This window comes from Loxodonta africana, chromosome Y (assembly GCF_030014295.1).
Source record: "Loxodonta africana isolate mLoxAfr1 chromosome Y, mLoxAfr1.hap2, whole genome shotgun sequence".
NCBI classification, from domain to species: Eukaryota; Metazoa; Chordata; class Mammalia; order Proboscidea; family Elephantidae; genus Loxodonta; species Loxodonta africana.
The window spans coordinates 13,929,863-13,956,106 of NC_087370.1; the positions used below are offsets into that span (position 1 = coordinate 13,929,863).

Sequence of the window (26,244 nt, forward strand, 5' to 3'; positions counted from 1 at the left end):
TGAGGTACACATTTTTGGGGGACATAATTCAGTCCATGACATTCCCTCCCTTAGCCCCCAAAACATCACATCCTTGCTACGTGCAAAACATATTCACCCCATCATATCATAGCTAAAGTTTTAATTCAAAGTCCACAATCCAAAAATTCCTCTTCATCTGTGGAATCTAGACTACAAGTTATCTGCTTCCAAAGGTATAACAGCAGAACAGGCACAAGGTAGACATTTGCAGTCCAAATGGGAGAAACAGGAAGAAAAGAAGAAATAACAGACACCAAACAAGACAACAGAACACTTTACATTAGCCCTCTAGGCTTTGAAAGTACATCCCTGTTCTCTGAGACAATTTATATGATGGCAGTGCCATTCAGACTCTAGGTATTGGCAGCACTGTCTGGATTCTGAGCGAAGGTTCCTCAGCCCTGGCCTTCAGCTGTGCCTTCCAGGCCCACTGGGACAGCAGCTCTGCTTCCTTGGCTTTAAGTGCACCATTCTCCTAGTGCATCTGACTGGCAACACCACCGTTAGAAACACCAGAGACCATGGCTCCACCCTTTGGATCTCCAGAGGTCCTGGCTATACCTTTTGAGACTGAGGCAGCTTGGCTTCCTGTGTTCCTTGTCTCTTCAGCGTCTTCTTCCTGGTTTCTTGGCCCTTTGACTTCTTGGGCCTCACGGCCTCTGTGCCCCTGGGGCAAGTGTTCCAAAGCTCTATAGCTCCACTAATAAGTGCCTGAAGGTGCTTCACTCTACAAGAAAGCCTTCTGTGCACAGGCATTCAGCTCTCTTGCTCTGTGTGTCAGCTATAGTGATGTATTGTGCTGGTGTTCTGGTTCTGCTTCTGCCAGTTCTCTGCTATTGCAGCTTTTCTGCCACTGCCACTTCTCTGATGCAGGAGGTTCTCTACAGCTGCTGGTCCTATGCCACTCCCCTATCCGTTCACAGTTTCAAAACTGCCTCCACATTTTAGGTAGCTGTTAGAGCAGCATCCCACTCTTTTTTATTATTATTAACTTTTATTGAGCTTCAAGTGAACATTTACAAATCAAGTCAAACTGTCACATATAAGTTTATATACACCTTACTCCGTACTCCCACTTGCTCTCCCCCAATGAGTCAGCCCTTCCAGTCTCTCCTTTCCTGACAATTTTTCCAGCTTCCAACTCTCCCTATCCTCCCATACCCCCTCCAGACAGGAGATGCCAACACAGTCTCAAGTGTCCACCTGATACAAATAGCTCACTCTTCATCAGCATCTCTCTCCTACCCACTGTCCAGTCCGTTTCATGTCTGATGAGTTGTCTTCGGGAATGGTTCCTGTCCTGTGCCAACAGAAGGTTTGGGGACCATGACCACCGGAATTCCTCTAGTCTCAGTCAGACCATTAAGTATGGTCTTTTTGTGAGAATTTGGGGTCTGCATCCCACTGATCTCCTGCTCCCTCAGGGGTTCTCTGTGGTGCTCCCTGTCAGGGCAGTCATCGGTTGTGGCCGGGCACCAACTAGTTCTTCTGGTCTCAGGATGATGTAAGTCTCTGGTTCATGTGGCCCTTTCTGTCTCTTGGGCTCTTAGTTATCGTGTGACCTTGGTGTTCTTCATTCTCCTTTGATCCAGGTGGGTTGAGACTAATTGATGCATCTCAGATGGCCACTTGTTAGCATTTAAGACCCCAGACGCCACATTTCAAAGTGGGATGCAGGATGTTTTCATAATAGAATTATTTTGCCAATTGACTTAGAAGTCCCTTTAAACCATGGTCCCCAAACCCCCGCCCTTGCTCTGCTGACCTTTGAAGCACTCAGTTTATCCCAGAAACTGCTTTTGGTCCAGTCCAGTTGAGCTGACCTTCCATGTATTGAGTATTGTCCTTCCCTTCACCGAAAGCAGTTCTTATCTACTAACTAATCAGTAAAAAACCCTCTCCGACCCACCCTCCCTCCCCTCCTCGTAACCATAAAAGTATGTGTTCTTCTCAGTTTATACTATTTCTCAAAATCTTATAATACTGGTCTTATACAATATTTGTCCTTTTGCCTCTGACTAATTTCGCTCAGCATAGTGCCTTCCAGGTTCCTCCATGTTATGAAATGTTTCAGATTCGTCACTGTTCTTTATCGATGCGTAGTATTCCATTGTGTGAATATACCACAATTTATTTATCCATTCATCCATTGATGGACACCTTGGTTGCTTCCAGTTTTTTGCTGTTGTAAACAGAGCTGCAGTAAACATGGGTGTGCATATACCTGTTTGTGTGAAGGCTCTTATTTCTCTAGGGTATATTCAGAGGAGTGGGATTTCTGGGTTGTATGGTAGTTCTATTTCTAACTGTTTAAGATAACGCTGGATAGATTTCCAAAGTGGTTGTACCATTTTACATTCCCACCAGCAGTGTATAAGAGTTCCAATGTCTCCGCAGCCTCTCCAACATTTATTATTTTGTGTTTTTTGGATTAATGCCAGCCTTGTTGGAGTGAGATGGAATCTCATCGTAGTTTTAATTTGCATTTCTCTAATGGCTAATGATCGAGAGCATTTTCTCATGTATCTGTTGGCTGCCTGAATATCATCTTTAGTGAAGTGTGTGTTCATATCCTTTGCCCACTTCTTGACTGGGTTGTTTGTCTTTTTCTGGTTGAGTTTTGACAGAATCATATAGATTTTAGAGATCAGGTGCTGGTCGGAGATGTCATAGCTGAAAATTCTTTCCCAGTCTGTAGGTGGTCTTTTTACTCTTTTGGTGAAGTCTTTAGATGAGCATAGGTGTTTGATTTTTAGGATCTCCCAGTTATCTGGTTTCTCTTTGTCATTTTTGGTAATGTTTTGTATTCTGTTTATGCCTTGTATTAGGGCTCCTAAGGTTGTCCCTATTTTTTCTTCCACGATCTTTGTCGTTTTAGTCTTTATGTTTAGGTCTTTGATCCACTTGGAGTTAGTTTTTGTGCATGGTGTGAGGTATGGGTCCTGTTTCAATTTTTTGCAAATGGATATCAAGTTATGCGAGCACCATTTGTTAAAAAGACTATCTTTTCCCCAATTAACTGACACTGGGCCTTTGTCAAATATCAGCTGCTCATACGTGGATGGATTAATATCTGGGCTCTCAATTCTGTTCCATAGGCCTATGTGTCTGTTGTACCAATACCAGGCTGTTTTGACTACTGTGGCTGTATAATAGGTTCTAAAATCAGGTAGAGTGAGGCCTCCCACTTTCTTCTTCTTTTTCAGTAATGCTTTGCTTATCCGAGGCTTCTTTCCCTTCCATATGAAGTTGGTGATTTGTTTCTCCATCACCTTAAAAAATGACATTGGAATTTGGATCGGAGGTGCATTGTATGTATACATGGCTTTTGGTAGAATAGACATTTTTACTATGTTAAGTCTTCCTATCCATGAGCAAGGTATGTTTTTCCACTTATGTAGGTCCTTTTTAATTTCTTGTAGTAGTACTTTGTAGTTTTCTTTGTATAGGTCTTTTACATCTTTGGTAAGATTTATTCCTAAGTATTTTATCTTCTTGGGGGCTACTGTGAATGGTATTGATTTGGTGATTTCCTCTTCGATGTTCTTTTTGTTGATGTAGAGGAATCCAAGTGATTTTTGTATGTTTATCTTATAACCTGAGACCCTGCCAAACTCTTCTATTAGTTTCAGTAGTTTTCTGGAGGATTCCTTAGGGTTTTCTGTGTATAAGCTCATGTCATCTGCAAATAGAGATAATTTTACTTCCTCCTTGCCAATCCAGATGCCCTTTATTTCTTTGTCTAGCCTAATTGCTCTGGCTAGGACCTCTAGCACAATGTTGAATAAGAGCGGTGATAAAGGGCATCCTTGTCTGGTTCCCGTTCTCAAGGGAAATGCTTTCAGGCTCTCTCCATTTAGAGTGATGTTGGCTGTTGGCTTTGTATAGATGCCCTTTATTATGTTGAGGAATTTTCCTTCAATTCCTATTTTGGTGAGAGTTTTTATCATAAATGGGTGTTGGACTTTGTCAAATGCCTTTTCTGCATCTATTGGTAAGATCATGTGGTTCTTGTCATTTGTTTTATTTATATGGTGGATTACATTAATGGTTTTTCTAATATTAAACCAGCCTTGCATACCTGGTATAAATCCCACTTGGTCATGGTGGATTAATTTTTTGATATGTTGTTGAATTCTGTTGGCTAGAATTTTGTTGATTTTTGCATCTATGTTCATGAGGGATATAGGTCTGTAATTTTCTTTTTTTGTGATGTCTTTACCTGGTTTTGGTATCAGGGAGATGGTGGCTTCATAGAATGAGTTAGGTAGTATTCCGTCATTTTCTATGCTTTGAAATACCTTTAGTAGTAGTGGTGTTAACTCTTCTCTGAAAGTTTGGTAGAACTCTGCAGTAAAGCCATCCGGGCCAGGGCTTTTTTTATTGGGAGTTTTTTGATTACTGTTTCAATCTCTTTTTTTGTTATGGATCTATTTAGTTGTTCTACTTCTGATTGTGTTAGTTCAGGTAGGTAGTGTTTTTCCAGTAATTCATTCATTTCTTGTAGGTTTGCAAATTTGTTAGAGTACAATTTTTCGTAATAATCTGATATGATTCTGTTAATTTCAGTTGGGTCTGTTGTGATGTGGCCCATCTTGTTTCTTATTCGGGTTATTTGTTTCCTTTCCTGTATTTCTTTAGTCAGTCTGGCCAATGTTTTATCGATTTTGTTAATTTTTTCAAAGAACCAGCTTTTGGCATTGTTAATTCTTTCAATTGTTTTTCTGTTCTCTAATTCATTTAGCTCAGCTCTTATTTTTATTATTTGTTTTCATCTGGTGTCTGATGGATTCTTTTGTTGCTCACTTTCTATTCGTTCAAATCGTAGGGACAGTTCTCTGATTTTGGCTCTTTCTTCTTTTTGTATGTGTGCATTTATCGATATAAATTGACCTCTGATCACTGCTCTTGCTGTGTCCCAGAGGTTTTGATAGAAAGTATTTTCATTCTCGTTGCATTCTATGAATTTCTTTATTCCCTCCTTAATGTCTTCTATAACCCACTCTTTTTTCAGGAGGGTATTGTTCAGTTTCCAAGTATTTGATTTCTTTTCCCTAGTTTTTCTGTTATTGATTTCCACTTCTATGGCCTTATGGTCTGAGAAGATGCTTTGTAATATTTCGATGTTTTGGATTCTGCAAAGGTTTGTTTTGTGACCTAATATGTGTTCTATTCTAGAGAATGTTCCATGTGCGCTAAAAAAAAAAAGTATACTTTGCAGAAGTTGGGTGGAGAGTTCTGTATAAGTCAATGAGGTCAAGTTGGTTGATTGTTGCAATTAGGTCTTCCGTGTCTCTATTGAGCTTCTTACTGGATGTCCTGTCCTTCTCCGAAGGTGTGTTGAAGCCTCCTACTATAATTGTGAAGGTGTCTATCTCACTTTTTAGTTCTGTTAAAATTTGTTTTATTTATCTTGCAGCCCTGTCATTGGGTGCATAAATATTTAATATGGTTATATCTTCTTGGTCAATTGTCCCTTTTATCATTATGTAGTGTCCTTCTTTATCCTTTGTGGTGGATTTAACTTTAAAGTCTATTTTGTCAGAAATTAATATTTGTACTCCTGATCTTTTTTGCTTGTTGTTTGCCTGATGTATTTTTTCCATCCTTTGAGTTTTAGTTTGTTTGTGTCTCTAAGTCTAAGGTGTGTCTCTTGTAGGCAGCATGTAAACGGATCATGGTTCTTTATCCAATCTGAGACTCTCGGTCTCTTTATTGGTGCGTTTAGTCCATTTACATTCAGCATAATTATACATAAGTATGTGTTTAGTGTTGTCGTTTTGATGCCTTTTTATGTGTGTTATTGACAATTTCATTTTTCCACTTACTTTTTTGTACTGAGACGTTTTTCTTTGTAAATTGTGTGATCCTCATTTTCATAGTATTTGACTTTATGTTTGTTGAGTCGTTACATTTTTCTTGGTTTTTATTTTGAGTTATGGAGTTGTTATACGTCTTTGTGGTTACCTTAATATTTACCCCTACTTTTCTAAGTAAAAACCTAACTTGTACTGTCCTACATCGCCTTGTATCCCTCTCCATATGGCAGTTCTATGCCACCTGTATTTAGTCCCTCTTTTTGATTATTGTGATCTTTTACATATTGACTTCAATGATTCCCTGTTTTGAGCTTTTTTTTTTTAAATTAATGTTAATTTGTTTTTGTGATTTCCCTGTTTGAGTTGGTATCAGGATATTCTGTTCTGTGACCTTGTGTTGTGCTGATATCTGATATTATTGGTTTTCTGACCAATTTCCTTTAGTATTTCTCGTAGCTTTGGTTTGGTTTTTGCAAATTCTCTAAGCTTGTGTTTATCTGTAAATATCTTCATTTCGCCTTCATATTTCAGAGAGAATTTTGCTGGATATATGATCCTTGACTGGCGGTTTTTCTCCTTCAGTGCCCTGTATATGTCATCCCATTGCCTTCTTGCCTGCATGGTTTCTGCTGAGTAGTGTGAACTTATTCTTATTGAGTCTCCCTTGTAAGAGACCTTTCTTTTATCCCTGGCTGCTTTTGAAATTTTCTCTTTATCTTTGGTTTTGGCAAGTTTGATGATAATATGTCTTGGTTTTTTTCTTTTTGGATCAATCTTAAATGGGGTTCAATGAGCATCTTGGATAGATATCCTTTTGTCTTTCATGATGTCAGGGAAGTTTTCTGTCAGCAGATCTTCAACTATTTTCTCTGTGTTTTCTGTCCTCCCGCCCTGTTCTGGGACTCCAATCACACGCAAGTTATCCTTCTTGATAGAGTCCCACATGATTCATAGGGTTTCTTCATTTTTTTTTAATTCTTTTATCTGATTTTTTCCCCAGCTATGTTGGTTTTAATTCCCTGATCGTCCAGATTTCCCACTCTGCATTCTAATTGCTCGAGTCTGCTCCTCTGACTTCCTATTGAGTTGTCTAATTCTCTAATTTTATTGTTAATGTTTTGGATTTCTGAATGCTGTCTCTCTATGGATTCTTGCAACTTATTAATTTTTCCACTATGTTCTTGAATAATCTTTTTGAGTTCTTCAACTGTTTTATCAGTGTGTTCCTCGGCTTTTTCTGCAGTTTGCCTTATTTCATTTCTGAGGTCATCCCTGATGTCTTGAAGCATTCTGTAAATTAGTTTTTTATATTCTGTATCTGATAATTCCAGGATTGTATCTTCATTTGGGAAAGATTTTCGTTCTTTAATTTGGGGAGTTGTAGAAGCAATCATGGTCTGCTTCGTTATGTGGTTTGATATTGACTGCTGTCTCTGAGCCATCACTAAGATATTGCAGTGATTTATTCTATATTTGCTCACTGAGTCTTGTTTTCTTTCAATGTACGTGGATGGGTTACTAGATTGTGCTGTCTTGATTGTTGTAGCCCTTGACTTACTTATGACCTGTTACCAGCTGGTTTGGGCTGTTCCCAGATATATATGCCTGAGTCCATTCACTACTCTTGAGTAGAATCTGATTTTGGGTCATCAAGTGTGTGCTGCACCCTAACACCTATCCACCTTGAGAAGTAGTGGTGATAGTTGTGTGCACCAGATTCTAGTAGCAGCTGGGGTTCACACTCCAGGGTGGGCAGGATGCTGACAGGCTTCCCCCAAGTGTCAGTGAGGTAGATGTGTCTCTATTTCTAAAGCACCTTGGTGGGAGGGCTCTGCAGCTGTACCTTAGGCCCCCAGTGCAAGTACCTCTACTGATTGGTAGGTGTCACCCTCCTTAGACCCCTAAGGCAGGAGGCTAGGTGGTCTGGGGGGAGCTTCAGCCCTCAGTTCCCTGTTGTGGGTCAGTGAGGGCTCTGTTGAATACGCAGAGATATCAGACCTGGGAAACTTGTTTTTCCAGTACATCCGCTAAAAAAAAAAATGCAGTCAGATCCTTATCAGAAATGCCTTTGCAGTATAATAGCCACCTTGTTCCCTGTAGGGATGAAAGCCCTAGATTTGGATCACATATGCTTGGCTGGAGCTGGTTCTGTGTTTTTAGTCCAATTAGGGAAGGATTTTTTGTCCCTGGGTTTTTTTGTGGTTGCTTCTCTCAGACCAGAAGAATGGGTTAGGAAAAGAGCAAAAAAAAAAAAAAGGGAAAGGAAAAGCCACGGAGCAGTTCTCCCTCTGGCTCAGGAAATTCCAATGTTAATGAAGCCGCCTGAGAAGGGGAGGGGAGGGTTCAGAAAAACAGGAGAAAGTAGCACCCCGGAATATAGACAAAGTTACTTATCTTGCTTGGAATGACTATTTTATCTGAGATTCCTGAGGGGCGTGTCGCCTATGTGTGCTGGCTGGCTAGAGATTGCCCCCAAGAGTCAGGCCCGTAGAAGCCACAGTCAGTTCCTCCGCTTCCAGTCCAAAGCCCAGAGTCAAGGTTTCCCAGCTGGGACGCTGCACTCCTGGCTCCGAAACCAGTCGCTGCCTCCTGTGGACTTCTCCTCCCACAAGCTACGTCGCCGTGCTGCCCGCGCGGACTGACTGGGCCCCTCCTGAGGTCAGTTCAGGGGGGTAGGGCCGCGCCCCGTGTTTGTGCCGTGACAGGATGCTGTGCTTAGCTGCCCCGTGCCCAGTCCAAAGCCCGGTGCCAAGGTTCACCGCGCATCCCACTCTTGGTGCCAAATTCTGTCTTAGTCAGAAATACCACAAGCAGATGGCTATACCAAAGACAAATTTATTTCCTTATAGTAAAGTAGGCTAGAAGTACAAATTCAAACATCGGCTCCAGGGGACAGATTTCTATCTCTGTTGACCCTCTCATCAGTAGCATCTCTTACAGAGCCCACAGGTCCAAAGGACACATTCTGCTCCAGGCACTGCTTTCTTGGTGGTATGAGGTCCCCCTAACTCCCTGCTTACTTTTATATTTCCAGAGACTGCCTCATGACACAATCCAATCTTATGGATTGAGTCCTGTCTCACTAACACAACTGCAGCTTGTTCCCCCTCATTAACATAGCAGCAGTACTTACAACATGTAGGAAAATCACACAATACTGGGAATCATGCCCCAGCCAAATTGGTACACACTTTTTTGGGGGGAACATAAATCAATCCATAGGAAGGAGAGACCATTCCCTGAGAAAGACATCATGCTTGGTTGAGAGTCAGTATAAAATAGGAAGACCCTCAAAGAAATGGATGGACACATTGGCTGCAGCAATGGACTTAAGCATAACAACGATTGTGAGAATGCCACAGGACAAAGCAGTGGTTCATTCTTTGCACATAGGGTTGCTATGAGTTGGAGCCATCTGTATGGCAGCTAATAACAACCATAGCTAGAACTAGTAGCTACATCACTATTTTTTGTTGTTGTTGCTCTATTAGTAAGAAGAAAAAGCCTTTTATTATTGTAACTTGAGGTAGGCTTTCTTTTCATTGCTATAAATTTGAAACCTTTTGATCCAAAATGGTATATTACTTGTGTGTATACTGCCCATGTTTCCAGTCTCCATTAGCCTTTAAACAGGGGAAGGAAGAGATTTACCTGCCTGAAGTCCATTGTAATGTGAAAGTAATTTAGCAGTTGTACACAATACATAAACGAAAGAATGAGGCTGTGGCCCCGTAAAACTTTGTTTATGAACAATGAAATTTGAGTTTCATGTAATTTCCATGTATCACAAGATAATTTATTTATTCATTAAAAAATGTAAAAGCCATTTGTAGCTCAAGGGCCAAACAAAAACAGCAGATAGGATTTGGCTTGACGGATAGGTCATAGTTTGCTGATCCTTGATCTGAAGGAAAGAACCACATACTGAATGGAACATGTGGCTGAGACACTGAGGCTTGTATTACCTGTGGACAGATAAGATGTCTGTCCTGGGAGAGTTGAAAGATACTTCCCCCTTCCACTTGTCTGCCTCCGTAGCCTATTAAGGATAGAGAATAAGACCTACAAAGGCTTTCAGAAATCATTTTGACCCAAACTGTTTATTTCTTAGCAGAGGAAACAGGGCTTGGAGGTGAAGGGACCTGCCCAGAAACACACAGTTAGTAGAGTCAGAATAAGGACTGAACACCATTCTAGAAGCTTCTACCATTCTAAGGAAACACAATGCCCTGGCTCCAAAACCCTATCACTAGAATCACCCTCCAGAATGTAACTGTTAAAAAACACATTACATAATTGTTAAAATTCATTCAACATTCTGCCCTCAGAACTGTGCATTTTGTTGCATGTAAACTATACCTTACCTGAAGAGAAAACACATGCTATTTAGATGGTAGGACTTGTCTGCTTTTAGTGACAGTGTTAGTTGACTGATAAATGATTAGATGCCTTTAAAGGCTGAGAGAAATGGCACAGAGCAGTTAAGTATTAAATGGGGTGCTTTGAAGAGTGAGAAATCTAGAATGAGGTGTGGCTAGAAATGGAAGGGCCAGATTCAGGTGAGAGGAGAGCTGGAGGAATACCAAGGAACTTTGCTATTAGAGGACATTAAGTCTCCAAAAATAAACTTTACTGATTTGTTAGTGACTCTCAGCTGAGCATGAGAGATGGGAACATAATAAAGCACAATGCAATTCATACAAGGTTCAGAATTCATTCAGGCATCTTGTCAGGTGCCAGTTGATTTGATTCCGACTTACAGTGACCCCCATAGGACAGAGTAGAAGTACCCCATAGGGTTTCCAAGAAGTGGCTAGTGGATTTGAACTGCTGACTTCTTGGTTAGCAGGCAAGCTCTTAAAACTACTATCCCACGAGGGCTAGTGCAGCCAAAATATTACAGACCCCAGGCCAAGCCCCAGATGTGTTGCCAAGACAACCAGAAAAGGAAGCAAATCTTTGTCCGTGCTGAATGTGAAGTGTCCAAATCATCTGTTACCTATGAGAAAGAACATATTTTTCTGACCCATTCAATTAGCATGTTTAAATACTGCATACTCTGGCATAAGGGCACTAGCAGAAATGTTAACCTAAATGTAATTTAAACCGGTCCTGCATTTGGCATACAATTGGCGAAGTTCATCTGCCCTCCGAATTCATACCCAAATGGTTAGAAAAATAAGGTACTGCAGAGCCAACTTCAATTCATGGTGACCACACATAGCTCAGAGTAGAACTGTGCTCCATAGGGTTTTCAGTGGCTGATTTTTCAGAAGTAGATAGACAGACCCTTCTTCTAAGGTGCTTCAGTGTGGACTTGAACTTCCATCCTTTCAGTTAATAGTCGAGTGCTTGCTTAACCTTTTGTACCACCCAAGGACACTCCTCAGTGGTTAAGAAGCTTTTATTTTAACAACACGAGGAATGCCACAGAGTTCAGACTGTGCAGAGGAAACTTCAGGAGGTGTAGGAGGGAAACAGCGACCCTGTGATTGTGGTTAAAAGTGAATAGTTACCATTTGCCCTCTGTGGATATCCAGTCCAGGTGAGAATCCAACACATTGTACTTGAAGGAGTTAGAAAGTCCAGGTAGTACAGCTTAGAGCTGGTGACCAAGACTTGATGGTTTCTTATCCTAGTTTTCAGATGGCTTTTATCCTCTGGGAAGACAACACTAGACAGTAAAGCCATGAAACGTGACTCGGGTGTAGGCTCGAAGTGGGGTGTGATCCTGTGTACAGCCAAAAACCAAACAAAACCGTCAAGTTGATTCTGACTCACAGCTACCCTATAGGACAGAGTAGAACTGCCCCATAGGTTTTCCAAGGAGCAGCTGGGGGGTTCATGCTGCCCACCTTTTTTCAGCAGCTGAGCTCTTAACTGCTATGCTACCAGGACTCCCTGAATGTGGCAGAACTATAAAAAGTTTTAGTTTCTAATGTTTTTTCAACAGCATTCAGTGTGGGAAAACAGCTTATAGCTCTGGATGTTATAGATTGTTAAGAGGTTAAAAAAAAAAGAGTGAAAATCTAAAAAGATAATTTACCAAACATTTTAAAAGAGGCCTGCATAGAGTTAGGGACCTTAAAGATCATGACATGGTAATTTGTCATTTTGCTGAGACACAAATTCAAACAGAGGATGGTCAGACTGTGGTAAAGCAAAGTATCACCTTGTGAGTCGGCGAGCCTCCCCACAAACTTGTGCATTTTTCAGTGTTGCTCTCTTTCTGCTCCTTCTTCCTTTTATTAGGGGAAAACATTTACTAAAGTGGAGGCTTATATTCTGGGGCATACTCTTTCAATAATAATAACAGCTAGCATGTATAGCCTGCTTCCTATTCTAACAGTGTTTTAAGCATTCCACAAATAACTAACTAGTGGGATATTTAAGACTCAAACACTCACTATGTTAATTTGCTGGCACTGAATAAAAAAGAGGGTATGGAAAGACCCAAACAATTCTGAGCGCTGAAAGCAGCCTCATGCTGAGAGGCCTAGACAATGTTTCCCAGGTCTCAGAAGTTCCTCGTGGGAGGACAGCATTTGAGGGCAGAAAGTGAAGCTCCCACCAGTGGGCTTGTTAACTTCTGAAAGCTCAATTTGAAACCTGGTACTTGCCTGTCAGTTTGTCATACTGTGGGGGCTTGTGTGTTGCTGTGATGCTGGAAGCTATGCCACCAGTATTCAGATACCAGTAGGATCACCCGTGGAAGATAGGTTTCACCTGAGCTTCCAGACTAAGACAGACTAGGAAGAAGGACCCAGCAGTCTACTTCTGAAAAGCATTAGCCAGTGAAAACCTTATGAATAGCAGTGGAACATTGTCTGATGTAGTGGTGGAAGATGAGGCCCTAGGTTGGAAGACACTCAAAAGATGACTAGGGAAGAGCTGCCTCCTCAAAGTGGAGTCGACCTTAATACTGTGGGTGGGGTAAAGCTTTCAGAACCTTCATTTGCTGATGTAGCATGACTCAAAATGAGAAGAAGCAGCTGTAAACATCCGTTAATAATCGGAACCTGGAATGTATGAAGTGTGAATCTAGGAAAATTAGAAATCGTCAAAAATGAAATGGAACATATAAACATTGATATCCTAGGTATTAGTGAACTGATATGGACTGGTATTAGCCATTTTGAATCAGACAATCATATAGCCTACTATGGTGAAAATGACAGCTTGCAGAGGAATGGTGTTGCATTCATTGTCAAAAAGAACATTTCAAGATCTCTCCTGAAGTACAATGCTGTCAGTGATAGGATAATATCCATACGGCTACAAGGGAGACCCATTAATATGACTATTATTCAAACATACACACCAACTACTAGGGCCAAAGATGAAGAAATAGAAGCTTTTTATCAGCTACTGTGGTCTGAAATTGAATGAACATGCAATCAAGATGCATTGATAATTACTGGTGATTTTAACGCGAAAGTTGGAAACTAAGAAAAAGGATTGTTAGCTGGAAAATATGGCGTTGGTGAGAGGAACAATGCTGGAAATCGAATGATAGAATTTTGCAAGACCAGCGACTTCTTCATTACAAATACCTTCTTTCACTAACGTAAATGGTGGCTATACACATGGACCTCACCAGGTAGAACACACACAAATCAGATTGATTACATCTGTGGAAAGAGACGATGGCAAAGCTCAATATCATCAGTCAGAACAAGGCCAGGGGCTGACTGTGGAACAGACCATCAATTGGTCATATGCAAGTTCAAGCTGAAACTGAAGAAAGTCAGAGCAAATCCACGAGAGCCAAAATATGACCTCAAGTGTATCCCACCTGAATTTAGAGACCACCTCAAGAATAGATTTGATGCATTGAACACTGGTGACCAAAGACTGGACAAGTTGTGGAATGACATAAAGGACATCAACATGAAGAAAGCAAGAGGTCATTGAAAAGACAGAAAAGAAAGAAAAGACCAAGATGGATGTTGGAGGAGACTCTAAAACTTGCTCTCAAACGATGAGCAGCTAAAGCAAAGGAAGAATTGATGAAGTAAAAGAACTGAACAGAAGATTTCAAAGGGTGACTCGAGAAGACAAAGTAAACTGTTATAACGACATGTGCAAAGAGCCGGAAATGGAAAACCAAAAGGGAAGAACATGCTCAATGTTTCTCAAGCTAAAGGAACTGAAGAAAAAATTCAAGACTTGAGTTGCAATAGTGAAGGATTCCATGGGGAAAATATTAAATGACGCAGGAAGCAGCAAAAGAAGATGGAAGGAATACACATTATACCAAAAGAATTAGTTGCTGTTCAACCATTTCAAGAGGTGGCATATGATCAAGAATTGATGGTACTGAAGGAAGATGTCCAAGCTGCTCTGAAGGCATTGGTGAAAAACAAGGCTCCAGTGATTGATGGAATATCAATTGAGGTGTTTCAACAAATGGATGCTGTGCTGGAGGTGCTCACTCGTCTATGCCAAGAGATATGGAAGACAGCTTCCTGGCCAACTGACTGGAACAGATCCATATTTATGCCTATTCCCAAGAAAGGTGATCCAACAGAATGTGGAAATTATAGAACAATATCATTAATATCACACGCAAGCAAAAATTTGCTGAAGATCATTCACAAATGGCTGCAGCAGTGTACTGACAGGGAACTGCCAGAAATTCAGGCTGGTTTCAGAAGAGGGCATGGAACCAGGGGTATCATTGCTGATGTGAGATGCATCCTGGCTAAAAGCAGAGAATACCAGAAGGCTGTTTACCTGTGTTTTATTGACTATGCAAAGGCATTCAACCTCGTGAATCATAACAAATTATGGATAACTTTGCAAAGAATGGGAATTCCAGAACACTGAATTGTGCTCATGAGGAACCTTTACATAGCTCAAGAGGCAGTTGTTCAGACAGAACAAGGGGATACTGATTGGTTTAAAGTCAGGAAAGGTGTGTGTCAGGGTTGTATTCTTTCACCATACCTATTCAATCTGTATGCTGAGCAAATAATCCGAGAAGCTGGACAATATGAAGAAGAATGGGGCATCAGGATGGGAGGAAGACTCATTAACAACCTGGGTTATGCAGATGACACAACCTTGCTTGGTGAAAGTGAAGAGTACTTGAAGTACTTACTAATGAAGATCAAAGACCACAGCCTTGAGTATGGATTGCACCTCAACATAAAGAAAACAAAAATCCTCACAACTGGACCAACGAGTAACATCGTGATAAACAGAGAAAAGATTGAAGTTGTCAAGGATTTCATTTTACTTAGATCCACAATGAACAGCCATGGAAGCAACAGTCAAGAAATCAAAAGACGCATTGCACTGGGTAAATCTGCCACAAAGGACCTCTTTAAAGTGTTGAAGAACAACGATGTCACCTTGAAGACTAAGGTGCACCTGACCCAAGCCATGGTATTTTCAATTGCATCATATGCATGTGAAAGCTGGACAACGAATAAGGAAGGCCGAAGAAGAATTGATGCCTTTAAATTGTGGTATTGGCAAAGAATGTTGAATATACCATGGACTGCCAGAAGAACGAATAAATCTGTCTTGGAAGAAGTACAACCAGAATGCCCCTTAGAAGCAAGGATGGCGAGACTGTGTCTTACATACTTTGGACATGTTGTCAGGAGGGACCAGTCTCTGGAGAATGACATCATGCTTGGCAAAGTACAGGGTCAGCAGAAAAGAGGAAGACTGTGGACGAGGTGGATTGACACAGTCACTGCAACAATGGGCTGAAGCATAGCAATGATTGTGAGGATGGCGGAGGACTGGGCAGTGTTTTGTTCTGTTGTGCATAGGGTTGTTATGAGTCAGAACCAACTCCACGGCACCTAAGAATAACAACAACTTCGCTTAAGGAAGGACCAAGCTCTGAATCAGCATAACACTGAGCAATTAGCCTGGGGCTTGCAAACTTGTATGCCATTAGGGCCAGCTACCAAAAAAAAAAAAAAAAAAACCCAGTGGTGTTGAGTGGATTCTGACTCATAGCGACCCTACAGGACAGAGTAATACTGCCCCGTAGAGTTTCCAGAGAGCACCTGGTATATTCAAACAGCCGATCCTTTGGTTAGCAGCTGTAACACCTAACCACTATGCTGCCAGGGTTTCCTTAAGACTAGCTAGGGAATGTACATAAGTCAAATTCCTGTTAAGAGGAAAGCCACAGCTTAAACTCAACAATCAGTGACAACCACACTGGACATAAAGATTAGAGATACAAAGGAGGTGGTGGAGACTGGGGGGAATTGAATAGTGCTTTTCACCACATGCATTCTAAATCCACACTCAACAAGAGCGGTTGTTAATGGCTGATAAATGAATGAATGATTATGGGGCCACTTCTATGTTTTTTTCTTTGTTGAATATTTGTATGTGTGTGATTAAAAAATATATAACAAAATGTTTGCCATTTTTAAGTGTGCAATTCAGTGACATTAATTATATTGACCTTATTGTGACCATCATTAGGATACATTTGCAAATATTTTCATTAACTGAAATAGAAATTCAATGTACTTTAAATAACTCCTCATTTTTCTCTCCCCAAGCCTGTGATGACCACTAATAAACTTGGGCCTCTATGCTTTGCCTGTTCTAAATATTTCATACACTATTTGTCATTTTGTGTCTGACTTATTTCACTCAGCATGTTTTCTAGGTTCTCCCATGTCATAGCATGTATCAGAACTTCAGTTCTCTTTATGTGTAATATTCCATTGTATGGATACACCACAGTTGCATATTCATTTATTTGGTTGATGGGCGCGTATGTTGTTTCACTTTTTGTCTATTATGAATATATGGTAAATATACTGCAGTGAACGTTGGTGTACAAGCATCTGTTTGAGTCCATGCTTTCAGTTTTTTTGATTTCTTTCTTATACTTTATTTTGTTTTGTTTTTGAGAATGCATACAACACAACATATACTAATAGATGTACAGTTGTTTGACAGTGATTAAATTCTTTGAGTTATGCAACCATTTTCACTTTCCTTTTTCTGCATGTTCTACCTCCATAAACATAGCCTCACTACCACCACCTAAGTTTCCTATCTAATATTTTCAGTTTTTGTTGTCAGTTTAATCTCACACAGAGAGCATAATCCTCAAAGCAGACATTCTTTACTAGTTAAGCTAAACTATTGCTTGGTTTTAAGGAGGCTTCAGTGTGTATTTTTGATTTAAAGTTTAAAGATTATCTCAGGGCAGTAGTTTCAGGGGTTCATCCAGCTGTCATGGCTCCAGAAAATCTGGAGTCCTTGAGAATTTGAAATTCTGTTCTGCATTTCTACCCCTCTCATCCGGATTCTTCTACAGAATATTTGATCAAAATGCTGAGTAATGGTAGCTGGGCATCATTCAGTTCTTCTGATCTCATGACAAAAAGGGCAGCTGTTCATGGAGGCAATTAGCCACACATTGCATACCCTCCTCCTGTTCTTGCCTTTCCGTCTTCTGTTCCACAGGCAAATAGAGACCAGTTGTTGTTCTTTGGATGGCTGCTGTAAACTACGAAACAAACTAGGAGGTAGAGTAGAAGCACTAAACAGTACTGGGTCAGTTAAGTGGGATGTCTCATGAAAACATATCCCTAAACCCCAAACCAAGAAACCAAAGCCCAAAGGTTTTAGGTTGTACATAAGCAGCCTCAGCAGCTACTGTTCATTTATTTTTGTCATTAGCTGTTAATGTATCTATCACACAACTTTTGTCAATTCAACTTTTTACATGTGTACAGCTGATTGCCATTAATTACATTACTTGGCTCTGTAAATCTACCCATAATCATATGTTTTTTCCATCACTGTAAACTGAAACTCAGCACTCCTTAAACAATAAATCCCACTTTTCTTCTCCCTTCCACCTCTGGTAACAAAAAACATTGGTGTCTATACATTTGCTTATTTTTGCCTTTTTTATACAAGTTAAGTTATGCAATATTTGTCCTTTTGTGGCAGACTTATTTCATTTGGCGTAATGTCTTCATGCTTGATCCACATTGTAGCATTATCAAAATTGCATTTGTCTTATTGGCTAAGTAGTATTCAATTTTATATAACACAGTTTGTTTATCCATTCCTTCCTTGATGGGCGTTTAGGCTGTTTCCACATTTTGGCTAATGTGAATAGTGCTGCAGTGAACATTGGTGTACAAGTATCTTTTTGAGTTTCTGCTTTCAATTCTTTTATGCACACATCCAGAAGCTGAATTGCTGCGTCAGGTTGTTATTCAGTGTTTAATTTTTTGGGGAACTGCGAAACTGTTCTCATAGCAGCTACACCATTCTATATTCCCACCATCCATGAATGAAGGTTCAGATTTCTCCATCTACTCACCAACATTTGTTATTTTCCATTTCTCTGATAATAGCCATCCTTGTTGGTATGAGGTGGTATCTAATTGTGGTTTTGCTTTGTATTCTCTGATGGCTACTGATGTTGAGCATCTTTTCCTGTGATTTCTTGCCATTTGTATATCTTTTTTGGAGAAATGTCTATTTAAGCCCTTCCGCCATTTTTTGGTTAGGTTGTCTGTCTTTTTATTGTTGAGTTGTAGGAGTTATTTCTACATTCTGGATATTAACGCTTATCAGATATCTGGTTCCAAAATTTTTTCTCCCAATCTGTACTTTGTCTCATTACTTTTTGGTACAGTCCTTTGATGCACAAAGGTTTTTAGTTATTATGAGCTACAATTTGTCATCTTTTGCTGCTTGTACTGTTGTCATATCTAAGAATCAATTGTCAAAACATAGGCCCTGAAAACTTATCGCTATATTTTCCTCTAAAAGTTTTATGGTTTCAGTTTTTACATTTAGGTCACTGATCCATCTTAAGTTAACTTTAGTATATGGTATTAGGTATGGGTTCAACGCAGTTGTTCTGCATGTGGAGATCCAATTGTCCCAGCACAATTTGTTCAAGAGACTGTTTTTCCCCATTGAATGGATTGGCACCCTGCTAAAAATCAGTAGGCCATAGATATATTCATTTATTTGTGGATTCTCAATTCTGTTCTACTGATCTCTGTGTCTGTCATTATGCAAGTGCCAGACTGTTTTAATTACTATAGCTTTATAATAAGTTTTGAAGCCAAACTACTATAGTGTGTGAGTCCTCCAACTTTTATTATTTTCAAGGTTGTTTTGGCCTTTAGGAGCTCATTCTATATGAATTTGAGGATTTCCATCAACTCAGAAAAAGGTGTTGTAATTTTGGTAGGAATAGGGTGGAATCCATAAATTGCTTTGGATAGTACTGACAACATACTAAGCATTCCAATCCATGAACACAGGATGTCTTTCTTTTTCTTAAGGTCGTCTTTAATTTCTTTCATCAACATTTTCTAGTTTTCAGTCTTTCACCTCCCTAGTTGTATTCATTCCTAGGTATTTTATTCTTTTAATGCTATTATAAATGGAATTGCTTCCTTAGTCTTCTTTTCAGATTGTCATCACTGGTGTATAGCAACACAGCTGACTTTTTGCATTAATCTTGTACCATACAGTGTCTCTGAATTAGCTCCAGTAACTTTCTTGTGAATTCATTGAGAATTTCTAAATATAGGCTTAAGCCATCTGTGAATAGAGCCATTTTTGCTTCTTCCTTTCTTATTTGGAAGGCTTTTATTTCTTTTTCTTGCCTAATTGTTTTGCTAGGACTTCCAGTAAAATGTTGATAAGCAGGCATCCTAGCCTTGTTCCTGATACTACAGGGAAAACTCCAAGCCTTGCTCCACTGAATATGATGTTAGCTTTGAGCTCTTCACAAATACCCTTTGTTGTTGTTGTTGAAGAATTTTCCTCTATTCTAGTTTGCTGAGTGTTTTTATTTTGAAAGGGTATTGGATTTTTCCAAGTGCCATTTCTGCATCAATTGAGATGATTGTGTGGTTATTTTTCTTTGTTCTGTTAAATGTTCTGTTACATTGATTTTCTAATGCTGAACAACCCTTACAATGCTGAAATAAATCTACTTGGTTGTGGTGTATAATACTTTTAACATGCTGTTGGATTTGTTTTGCTAGTATTTTGATGAGAATTTTTTGCATCTGTATATTTTTTGAGACAGTTTAAGTTTTCTATGTGTTTTTTGGAATTTGGCCATTTCATCTAATTTGTTGGTGCACAATTTTCATAGTGTTCTCTTATCTTTTTTTATTTTGTATACAGTTGGTTGTAATGTCTCCATTTTAATTTGTTATTTTAGTTGTTTGCAACTTTTCCCTCTTTCACTCTGTTGTTTTCATTGATCTTTTCCAAAATTAACCTCTGGTTTTGAAAGAGAGAAAATACATTTTCTGCAGTGTTTTAGTATTAAAATAAGAGAGAATATATTTTCTAGTTTAGCTGTATAAGCAGTGATTAAAACCTTTAGTTGTTGAAAATGTCAATTATTTGCTCTGGAATCTGGCTCTATTCCTTTGTAGAAAACAAATTCCATTGTAGAAAAACAAGGTACTCAAGATTTTCTGTTGTTGATTAAACCATGTTTCTCTCTGAGGTGACAAAACAATGAGCGATACCATCAGGACCCAAGATCATTGACCAAAACCCAGACCCATCTTGTGACTGAAACCAAGATGGTCTAACGAGGCCTGCAAGACATCAACAGTAGGTCACTTCGTCATTATTTCCCCCTTAAAGAAGAATCAACATTCGTGGAAATCTCTAAACCCTGAAACTTTCCCTATAAAACTCTCCTGTAGCCCTTTCGGGGCAGACAGAATCTGGGGGAAATTTAGCCCCCTCTGTCTCTTGAACATGGTGTTCAATAAAGCCATCTTGCTGCTTACCTCCTCCTGTCTCAGTATTGGCTTTGCAGTAGGTGGGTTAAATCTATGATTTGCGGTAACAGTTTGGTTGATTCTCTCTGTTGTACTCCTTTTAACCATTTTATTTATTTCTGCTTTGATCTTTGTTACTTCCTTCCCTTTTGTAGTTTGGGCTTAGTTTTACCTCTTGTCTAGATCCTGAAGTTGTAAGTTATATCACTGATATGAGATCTATCTTCTTTTTTAATGTTGGCATTTATCACTGCCTTCATTGCACCACATAAGCTTTGATATGTTGTGCATTCATCTCTAAGTATTTACTGATTTTTTCTTTTATTTGTCCCTGGCCCATGGTTGTTTAAATGTTTATTTATATTTTTCAGTTTTCCTTCTGTTATTAATTTCTAGTTTCATTATATTGTGGTTAGTGAAGATACTTTGATGGCAGCCTTTCTAAACTTATTGAGACATGTTTTTGATCTAACTTATAGTCTGTCTTGGAGAACAATCCATATGCACTGGATGAAAATGTTTATTCTGATGATATTTAGTTCTATGTATGTTTGTTAGCTCTAGAAAGTATATAAACAAAAAAAAACCTATTGCCATTGAGTTTATACCAACTTGTAGTGACCTTATAGGACAGAGTAGAGCTGCCCCCTAGGGTTTCCAGGGAGCAACTGGTGGATTCAAACTGCTCACCATTGTTAGTAGCCAATCCCTTAACCACTGCACCACCAGGGCTCCAGTTAGCTTAGTGTTGTTCAGTTCCTATATTTCCATATGGATCTTATTAGATGTTCTACTCATTATTGAAAATGGTATAATGAAGTCTCTAACTATTATGGTAGAACTGTTTATTTCATCCTTCATTTTTATCACTGCTGCATGTGTTTTAGGGCTCTAATATTTGGTGCATATATATTTACTATTGTTTTATTTTCTTAATGAATGGACCCTTTTATTATTATATGATATCTTTCTTTGACTTTTTTAGCAGATTTTAACTTAAAGCCTTTTTTTTCTCTCATACTGGTCTAGCCACCCCAGCTCTCTTGGTTTGTAAATGCACAGAATATTTTTCTATCCTTTCAGCTTCATCCTATTTGTGTCTAAGGGTCTAATGTTGGTCTCTTGTAGATATCTTAATGTTGGATCATGTTTTTCCATGTATTTTGCTAATTCCAACATTTTGATTGGAGAATTTAATCCATTTGTGTTTAAAGTCATTATCAACAAGGAGAGGCTTATTTCTGCAGTTTTGGTGTCTGCTTTCTGTGTGTCTTCTATCTTTTTTTGTTCCTCATTTCCTCCAATACTGGCTTCTTTTGAATTTTATATTTTGAAACACTTGTTTCCCTTGTCATATCCTTTTGTATGTTTTTTAGGTATTTTCTTTTTTGTTGACATGGAGATTACTTTTAACATCCTAAATTTGTAAGAACCTAGCTTAACTTATTACCAACCTGAGTAGCTTAAACTGTTTCTCAATTTCACCTTCCCCATTATTTTGTTGTTTCCCACAATTATATCTTTATACATTTTGTCCCCAATAACATAAATTTGTAATAATTTAATGAATTGTGTAATCATATAGGATGTAAGAAGTAGTTATAAGCCAAAAGTGAAATAAAACTGGCCTATGTATGTTCCCATGAAATTACCTTTACTGGAGAACATTTTCTGCTTAGGTCTTTCAGTTATCTTTTTTTTTTATTTGAACCTGAAAAACTCACATTAGCATTTTTACAGGGCAGGTCTAGTTGTAAAGAAGTCCCTCAATTTTTGTTTATCTGGGAATATTTTAGTTTCATCCTCAGCTTTGAATGATAGCCTAGACATAAAATTCTTGGTTGAAAGTTCTTTTCTTTCAGCATTTTAGATATGTTGTTCCACTGTCTTTTGGGTTCTGTGGTTTCTGAGGAGAAGTTGGTGCTTTATTTATCAAGGATTATTTTTATGTGATTACGGTTGGCCACCATCTGTAGGTTCCTCAACCATAGATTCAGCCTACTGAAGATCAGAAATATTCCAGAAAAAATAAGAGAAACTTCCAAAAAGAAAACCTTGAATTTGCCATGCACCAAGGACTATAGTGAATCAACAGTAATGAAATGATGTGTAGGCATTTCCTGCTGTATGTAGCCTCTCGCTGTCTCTCAGATCCTCAGTCATCTCTCCAGCACTTGCTGTTTGAGCATTGTTTGCCCCACATCTCATTTGTTCACCACTTGTATTGTGTGCACCATTTGTTTCTGTGAAAAAGTGGCTCCTAAGAAGCAATTAAGAGATCAAAGCAATCCCTCAAAGGCTAACAGGGAGTGTCTCTCTCAATGGGAAAATAGAAATCTTAAATCTTTTGAAAAGTGGCATGTTGTTTACTGAAGTGGGCTGTAAAGTAGGTAAGAATGAATTAAGCATTTGCATGACAAAGCAGAAAGAAGCTGAAATTTGTGGAGTGTCCTCCTGCAATAGCAAAAATGATCTCTCTGGTTCATGATGAAGTGCTTCCAAAGACTGAGAAAGCAGTAAATGTTAAATGTAAGCATTAACAACTACTTACATAGCATTTATGCTATATTAGGTATTATAAGTAATCTAGAGATGATTTAAAGTATATGGGAGGATGTGTGTAGGCTATATGCAAATATGTGTGGCCAGGTCTTTTCTCTTGTGGAGTGGCTGTTGGGTTCAAACCACCAACCTTTCAGTTAGCAGCCAAACACTTAACTGTTGCACAATGAATGCGTTTTATGTGATATCCACTGGGGGTTATGAAACCAATCTACTGCAGATACCAAGGGACGACTGTATTCTCTACTCTCATTGCTCTCAAAATTCTTTTTCTTTGGTTCTCAAGAATTTAATGATTTGTATTGATGTGAGTCTATTTAGGCTCATACTACTTAGAGCTTGTTAAGCTTCTTGGGTTTTTAGATTCATGTCTTTCATCAGATTTGAGGGTTTTTGCTAAAGTACTCTTTCCAGTTCTTTCTCTCTCTCTCTCCCTTTTCTGGAATTCCTGTAATGCATTATTTTTGTTCAGTTGATGGTGGCCCACAAACCCCTTAGACATTCTTTTGTTTTCCTCATCTGTTTTTTTCTGTTTTGTTTTGCTTTTACTCCTTTCATTTTATAATTTCAGTTGTTCTATTTTCAAATTTACTGATTCTTTCTCATGCCTAATGTACTGTTGAACGCCTCCAATGAATCTTTTATTTCAGTGCACTAAGCTTTCAGCTTTGGTAATTATTTTGTTCCTTTTAATAATTTCTATATATTTTTTTATTTATAGTCTTTGTTTCATTCATGTTTAGTTACTCTGATTTCCTTTAATTTTTTTTTTTTATATTTTCCTTCAGCCCTTGGAGTACATTTAATACCATGCTGGTTTAAAGTCTTTTGTTTAGTAAGTGCCTCATCTAGGCTTCCACAAGGACTGTTTCTCTCACTTAATTTGTTCTTTGTATGCCTTGTAAATTTTTGTTGCTGGAAGTGAGACATTTGAATATTATAATGTGACCCTAGAAATCAGATTCTTCCCTTACTCCAAAGGTTTGTGGTTTTTGTTTTTTAATTGTTTTTCATTGTTGAAAGCTGTAGTAGTCCATTTGTTTAGTCGTTGTGGTGTACAATAAAGCTGATTCCAACTTATAGCAACCCAGTAGAACAGACTAGAACTTTCCTATAGGGTTTCCTAGAGTGTTAATCTCTATGGGAGCAGATTGCCATGTCTTTTCTCCATGGAGCTGCTGGTGGGTTCGAACCACTGACTATTTGGTTGGCAACTGACTACTTAACCATTGTGCCATCAGCATTTCCCATTTGTTTAGTAAGCTCCCCTAATTGTTTTTGCAAAGACCAGCTTCATGGTCATGAGTGGACACTAAAGTCTTTCTTAGTTTGTGTTCATCTAGTGTGATGACAGAAATTCCCTTGAACTCCAAGGAAAACAAAACAAAAAAAACATCATTTGAGAATTGCTTCAGGATTTCAAAGATGCTATCACCATCCTTTACTAGAAGAAAATCTAGATTATTACCTGAGTTTAGATCCCTGATGGAAGGATAAATATTAAAGAGGCTTTCCCCACAGATATACCATGGATGTGGTTCTCAGTTGGTTACTCCTATATTAATTTCACTGTGTTTCTCTACAGGGTAACTTTTTGGTGATGTTTCTCTTATAGAAAAAGGATACAGACATCGGTATGTGGTAATACTTTCATGTTGAATTTCCATGGAGTTTGGATGCTGCAAGGCACCCCCATGATTACCCTGGCCCCTCTGGAAAAGGTGTCCATCACTGGAGGCATTCATAGCACTTGGGGTGGTGGGCCGCATCTTCCAGCCTCTGCTTCCATAGGAGACAGGTGGGATTGGGAAGACTCTGCTCTTCTTGGCTTTACAAAGATTCTGAACCCAAGGCTTATTGGGACTCTGTGTTACCCTAACAGCTGTTTCTTAGATCAAGATAAGGTCATAATTTCTTATGCTTAAACACATGCCCTCTACTTTGCCAGGTTTGGGAAAAGGGGACTTACATGTTCTGAAAAAGAGCCAAATGTCTCTTGGGACAGGGATAATTTCCTAGGTATTACATGGTGGATCCTAGGTTTGGAAACCTCTTTGGAAATTTACATTGAGCGTGAGGCTTAGTGTAACATGACTAAGCTGTTATTTGTAGAGGTTTCCATGTGAGAAGCATAGGTTCTAAGAAGGTTGTTCTTTGTATGAGACATTAGTCTTACAGACAGTGGTAATAAAGAAATTTGTTATCTAGGTAACAGGTAGCCCAGAGGCTTGACTGGCAGTCTGTCTGCTTTGCGTGCAGGCAGGTCTCCTTATGGCTGCAAGATGACTGCCACAGAAATTGAGGCAACATACTTTTCTCCCTGACATGGAGTTTTATCCTCAGTTTGATTAACTCAGAACCTGCTCACCTGTGAACTAATAAAATTGCTAGATAATGCTAAACATTGGTGGACATAAACCTGGATTATTGTATCATTCATCTAACAAAAGGGATGACATTATTATCTTCTTTGGCTTAGACCAGTTATGACCAATTTCTGGAATGGAGTACATGGAGTCCCACAGATCATGTAGGGAGGGGGTAGAAAACTGAATAAGTTCAGGATAGATACTTCTTTTGAAGCAGGACTCATGGGAAAGGATGCTGTGTAGACTAGCAACAGTGTCACTACAATTAGGAAACATAGTTTGTTGAGTGTAGGTCATTTTTGGTCTTAATTCCCTGGGAACTGGCCCAGCTAGTAGGACAGAAACTAAAACTGCTTTAGCTAAGTAGAGATGAGAAGATGCAAGAACTGATGTGCACATTATAGTGTGATCCTTCATTCATCAATGTTTATTTTGCATCCACTAGCACTGGAGATGGAAGGTGGAAATATAAGTATAGTCTACTTCTTCAAGAAGTTTACATGCTAATTGTTGCTGTTGAGTTGATTTTAAATTATGGTGACCCCATGTGATCTGGATATCTCAGTTGGTAGAGCATTAGACATAGTAATTAAAAGAGGAAAAAAAACTACAAAATAAATTAATATTGTCATATATCTACTAAGGGATTTGTAACTGGAATATATAAAGAACACCTACAATTCAATAATAAAAAAG

At 38.9% G+C, this 26,244-nt stretch overlaps 1 pseudogene; it reads left to right on the forward strand.

The window, feature by feature from the left end:
* LOC135229032 (CTP synthase 2-like) overlaps positions 1-26,244 on the forward strand; it is a 148,992-nt pseudogene that overhangs the window by 100,509 nt on the left and 22,239 nt on the right.